The 6,609-nt window shown below is 39.9% G+C and overlaps 1 pseudogene; it reads left to right on the forward strand.

Moving 5' to 3' along the window:
* Positions 1-266: 266 nt before the first annotated feature.
* The window catches only part of LOC104678181, a 26,245-nt pseudogene continuing 19,902 nt past the window's right edge, over positions 267-6,609 (forward strand).

Consider the following 6,609-nt stretch of genomic DNA (forward strand, 5'->3'; position numbering starts at 1 on the left):
TCTCTGCCCCTCCCCGCACTCTAGCCTCTCTGCTGCCGTCTCTCTCACTCTGGAGGAGCCCTTCAGCTTGCGCATGCGCTGTGTGGGCCCTTTTCTGGGGCTGGCTGAGGCCTCAGCCATTTCCCTCCACTCACTGGGAGGTGTGGAGGGAGAGGCCTGGGCGGGAGACTAGGCTGCGCACAGGTTCCAGGGTCGGAGCAGGCTGGCAGGCGGGGGGTATCTGCAGACCTTCACTTGGCACTGTCTGCCTGCGCCTGCTGGGCTTGATGCGGGACGAGCTCCCTCTGGGCTGCCGGAGTGCCTGCGCTGGGTGCCACAGAGCCCGACAGCGGAGGCCAATGGAGGTGGGATGCCGCCCCCCAACTTTTTTCTGTCCTGGCTAAAGGATTGTAAAGCCACCAAGCAGCACTCTGTCTAACCAGAGGTTTGTAAACCCACCAATCAGCACTCTGGGTCTAGCTAAAAGTTTTGTAAAGGCAACAACGGCACTCTGCGTCCAGCTACAAGGATTTGTAATAGCAACCAATTCCGACACTGCTGTCAAAACGGACCAATCAGCTCTGTACAATGGGACCAATCGCAGGATGTGGGGTGGACAGAAAAAGTAATAAAGCAAGCTCCAGCCCCCACGAGGCAAGCTAGCAAGGGGAGGGGTCTCCGTTCCAGGCTTTGGGCTCTTTTTTGGCTCTTTGCAGTACATTTGCTGTTGTTTTTTTTTTTTTTTTTTTTTTTTTTTTTTTTTGGTGTGGTGCTCACGGGGGGGGGGGGGGGGGAGACGGATCGTTGAGTCTGGCATTGCTTTTTATGAGCGGTAACACTCACTGTGTGCAGCTTCACTCTTGAGACAAGGGAGACCACTCCTGAGGCCAGCAAGACTACCAACCCACCAGGAGGGATAAACAACTCTGGAGGTGCTGCCTTGAGAGCTGTAACTCTCACCGAGAAGGTGTGCAGCTTCACTCCTGACGCCAGCGAGACCACGAATTCACCAGAAAGAAGAAACACTGGACACATTTGAACATTTGAAAGACCAAACTCAGGACACAGCATCTTTAAGAATTGTAATATTCACTGCCAGGGTCCGAAGCTTCATTCTTGAAGTCAGGGAGACCAAGAACCCAATTCTGGACACACTCTCAAATTACAATTAACAAAGACATCATTTTTGATGGTTCGTTTTCCACCCGCAAGGAGAAATATCGAGGCCTAATTTTTTTTTTTTAAGTTATATACCTGAATATTTTAAAAGCTACCAAACTCTCTCCTCAGACATAATGAAAAAAACTCATTGCTGCCATATGATATAGAATTGGCTTGCCTCCTCCGTGTCCGCCCTTCCCCGCTACCCCCCACTACCGTTTGGCGTCCCCCCTCGCCTCTCTTTTCCTCTTCTCCTTGCTCCTCCTAACTCCCCCTATCCCCTTGGTCCCATCTCGTCGTTCTGGCCTCCCTCCTCGTCCGACTCCCCCGCCCCATCCTCCGCTTACCGCCCCCTCCTCGCCCCTCTCTCCGCTGCCCTCCCCCCTTCTCGCCTTGTCCCGCCCGCGGAAGAACTTTTCTAGTAAATACCACGAAAGAATAAAGAGAAAGGCAGTTTTGGTGGATATATCAATATCAGGTAAGAGAAAAAAAAAAAAACTAAGTTGATGAATGAATAAAAACATTGAAAGTAACCGACAAACTTTATTGGTTAATTGAGCTCATTGAAATTCCTTAGGTTGATATAAGTACTAGACATTCAAGGACATCAAAGACAAATACAAAATTCCAATAGCCTTCAGAGAAAAAAATAGTTGAGTTATGAATGAAGAAGAATCAGAGTGACATTAAACTTCCCAATGATAGCACTGAACATCTGCAGATACAGGAGTGATATTTCAAAGTTGAGAAAAAGGGTACTCTGAATTTAATGTATACCAAAAGACAGGCAAGTAAAACAAAAAATGATCCAAAAGGGACTCAAACGTTTTCCAAACAAAGGTTCAAGGACTCAAAAATATCTTTGAGAAAATACCTATCAAAGAATATGAGTATTTTGATAAGAATTGTGCAAAATACATGAAATGCAAGGACAATCAATAATTTATAATTCTCTTTGGTTCCCGGGGTCCAAACCACTACCCCCCATCTATCCTGGGATAACGAGGACTTCTAGAAAATACTACTTACCTCCTCTTTCTTGGTGGGACCAGTCACCGGGGATGCATGTTTGAAAAATGTTTGTCTTGTTAGAGGACTGCTACACAACTTAGCAGTACGTTCAAATCCTTGTGCATTCTGACCTTTTGATTTTCATATAGAAATTGGACGCAATTCACATAAACCAATAGTATGTTGCTAAATTTATAAAAACAACTGGCAAAGTAATGGCAGTATCTGTGTTCAGTTTTACAATCAACCATAGTTAGAATAAAAAATATAGTTTTAAATCCAGTAGAAGTATACCTATTAAATGACAGGTATAAACTGTGGTTCAACACAACTATCCATTGATACCTATGCTTATCCTGAAGTAACTAAACCGAACATACCAAACAAGATGGCAAAATATGCCTTGGTAAAATTAATATCAAGAAACATAATGTTTTTGACTCCGAATGAAAACTTCTAGCAATCCTCAATGTTGTAACAAAACAAAATGAAAAATGCATCCACTTTAAGAACAATTTTAACCCAAAAGATATAGAAAGATGAAAAATTTCAAGAGTAGGAAAAGATATACAAGCATAAATAAGACCAAAAATGCTGGTGTGAAAATCTCAATAGCTCAAAAATTAGAACCTAAGACAATAATATTATAAAAAGAAAAAAACTGTTTATGCCCTTTGACCAAAATTCCCCATACACCCAACTTCCAGCCAATAGCAACCACAAGTGTACACTGTTTCTGTGAGTTTGACTTCTTTAGATTTCAGATAGAATTGAAATCATTCAGTGTTTGTTTTTATGTGCCTCACTCATTTCCTTAACTAATGTCCTCCAGGTACCGCCGTGTGTCACCCTTCAGATTTCCTTGCTTATTGACTTTTTTTTAAGGCTGAAGAATATTTCGTTGTTTGTTACAATATTATCACAATATACATCTAATTAATACATGCTGACAATATTAGGTAATCTTTGACAACAAAACAGAGAAGGCCGGGGCGTGGCTCAAGCCGTGTATCCCAGCACTTTGGGAGGCCGAACGGGTGGATGACTAGGTCAGGAGATCGAGACCATCCTGGCTACCGGTGAACCCCGTCTCTACTAAAAAAAAAAAAATACAAAAACTCGGGCGAGGTGGCGGGCGCCTGTAGTCCCAGCGGACTCGGGAGGCGGAGGCAGATAATTGCATGAACCCGGTAGTCGGAGCTTGCAGTACAGATCCGCCCTGCACTCCAGCCTGGGCGACATAGCGAGACTCCGTCTCAAAAAAAAAAAAAAAAAACAAAAAAAAAAAAAAAAAAAAAAAAAAACAGAAAACGCTTGTTTAAAGTAGATAAGAAACCTGTAATAATCTGACTATGTTTTAGGATGTAAATCAAGCTTCTGTAAGACCAAATGATCAATAAGGTAGGAATTTACCCTATGAATCTAATGTGGTAAAATCAGAAGTTAGTGCAAATACTTAGATTTTAAAAATCTACATGTTGTAACAAATTCATCCCTCCAGTCACCAGAGAGGAATGCAGCCCTGCCAATCTCTTGATTTCAGCCATGGGAGACCCTAAAAAGGGGACCAAGCTAGGCTCCACTGTGGCAAGATACTCTGACCTTTAGAACTGTGATGTAATACATGGTTGCTCTTTTACATTGGTACATTTCTCATAATTTGTTAAAACAGTTTAACAAAACATATACAGCAAACAGACAAATGAAAAAAATAGAACATAATAAAGTGTTAACAGACAGGTACACACAGGCAACATCGTGCTATAATATCTACAAGAATCAACAGTAAGGTAAATTTCAAAATAAAGCAAGAAATAAAACATGTTTGTAAGTATATCAAAGTCATCATCTGTCCAAGGTGGATGGAATAGTAAGTCTACCACCTATTAACGAATAATTTTTTATAGGGACTCTCCCAGAGAGCAGAAATATTTTCTTACTATTTCTACACAGCTACTATTAAGTTGATGCTAAAACCAGAGGAGCCTAACATAAGGAAAATTACAGTCTATCCATTTTGTACAGAGATACAAAAATTATTCCTATGTAACTAACCACAAATACACAAATGATATTAAAGAATATATTGTATATCAAACTAAGCTTGACATTAGAAAGTTAAATTATTTGATTTACTACATGAACAAATTAAACACAAAGCAAGAACAATATTAAAAGATGAAAAAAGCCTCAAAGAGATTTTCATGAGTTCGTATTTGGTGTATCAAATTAGGAAATAACAGGGTTTCGTAATCTGAAAAAGGTAGTTCATTTATATCCTACTCCAAATATTACACATAATGATAAAACATTGGAAGTCTTTTGTCTGACTGGGCACAGTGGTTCTTACCTGTAGATGGCCCCGACTTTGGAGGCTTGCTGGACGAGTGGGGGGGGGGCGACCTCAGGTCAGGAAACGAGACCTACGCCGGGCCCAACATGGTGAAAGCCCATCTCTGCTGAAAATACAAAATTTAGCCAGACATGGTAGTGAACGCCTGGAGTCACAGATACTCAGTGGGCTGAGGCATGAGAACCACTTGAACCAGGAAGCAGAGGTTTCAGTGAGCCAAGATCACGCCACTGCACTCCAGTCAGGGCAACAGAGTAAGACTGTATCAAAATGAATCTTTTTTAAAAAAGGCTTTTGTCTAAAGAGAGAACAAATCAAAGACAGCTAATTTCATTTCTATTCTCCTTTAAACTCAGTGCAGCGAACGTAAGGACAGGAAACTCCCATGTGGTTCTTGGGTGAATAAAACTGTTTTACCACTTAAAGAGTTCTTGATATTAGGATGCAAATCTAAATATGGATATAAAATATAGTCCAGTAAATCATTTCAGTGAAGGAAATTTCATTTTTTCAACAAGATATGCATAGAATATTAACAGCTGAAGTGTTTACATAGGCCAATTCAAATACCCAGCTTCTGAAAGAGTTAAATATCTTGATAACCATACGGTGTGATTTCTTGTATCAGTGAACATTAATGAACTACGACTCCAAGCATTTTCATGGTCGAATATCAAAAACATACCATACAATGAAAAAGGAAATGCTAGCTCAAGAATAAAACACAATGATATTTATAAAATAACAAAAGCAGATGACAATATATTCTTTAGGTTAAGCTGGTAGTGCTAATTTTGCACAAATAAAATTTCATAAAACAATAAAATAATGAGTTGGTTTCACAAAGATGGTTACCCTTTGGGCAGCTTTAAAGGAATACAATTTACAAAAGGAATTGAAGGGAATCCAAAAACCTTCATCATGTTCTAATTTTAATTCAAGCTGTGCACAGAAAGATGTTCATTTAATTGTTCACATTTATATCATGAAACATTCTCTAATGATAAACAAAAATTAAAAATAAAATTGTCTATGAGTTGCCGGCGGCACAAACAGCTTGAGGTATAAAAAATGGTACATCCTTGCAGCAATTTTAGGTCAAATCCAGCTGTTTAGCAATTTGTAACATTTTTTTTTTTTTTTTTTTTTTTTTGAGATAGGATCTCGTCTCTGTCACCCCGGCTGCAGGGCAGGGAGGCTATTTTCTGCTCAGTGCAAGCTCTGCTTCCCGAGTTTAACGCCATTCTGCCTCGACGTCATCCATTAGCTGGGACTCAGACGCACACCGGGCCACACCTGTTTAAGTATTTTTTTGCTTTAGTAGAGACGGGTGTTTCACCGTGTTTAGCAGAGGTCTCGATCTCTTGACCTCTTGATACGCCCGCCTCAAACTCCCAGAGTGCTGGGATTGCAGGTGTGAGCCACCATGCCGCCACCACAACTTGCTAACTCAAATTTTCTAATGCTATAAAATCAGTGAATTAAGTTTGTGGTCAGTACCAGATAACATTACAATAATTGTTTGCTGGATGAAGAAAATGAAGAAAATTATACATTTTGTAGTTTGTCCTAGTCTTGTGCCAAATGAAATCTTTCATTACCTGGAACAAATTAAAATAATTAAAGTCTCAAGATTTAAAAGCATTTTATTAAAACGATTTTCAAACGACTGTTTTTCTACCATTCTCAGTTGCCATGTCGGTCAAGAAATTATTACTGATTGTAAATTTTACCAGTGGTTTCCAGAGAGGAAAGATTTAAGGGATGTTTTGCAAGAAAGTCCCTGGCTACCTCCCATGAGAGTTCTGATGTATTGGCTATGTTACTGGAATTGCTACATAGTAATTATTCAAATTGCAAATACAGCTAAGAAACTGATAAAGCTTCTAACGGAGTTCTTTTGTGTATGCAAAAGTATTTTAACAGTGGCACATATTTATTATTTTAACTCAGAGAAGCAAAACTCATCTCTGAAAGAGAACTGCCTTTCAAAGAACAATTCGTTAAATCATGAGTAAGCGAGTTTGAAATCCCCAGCAAGAAGAGACAGTGAATGTCCTATAGTTCATTGTGGATTTGCTGAGTTGAGATTTGAAGCATCAGAA

Source organism: Rhinopithecus roxellana, chromosome 22 (genome assembly GCF_007565055.1).
Source record: "Rhinopithecus roxellana isolate Shanxi Qingling chromosome 22, ASM756505v1, whole genome shotgun sequence".
Lineage (NCBI taxonomy): Eukaryota > Metazoa > Chordata > Mammalia > Primates > Cercopithecidae > Rhinopithecus > Rhinopithecus roxellana.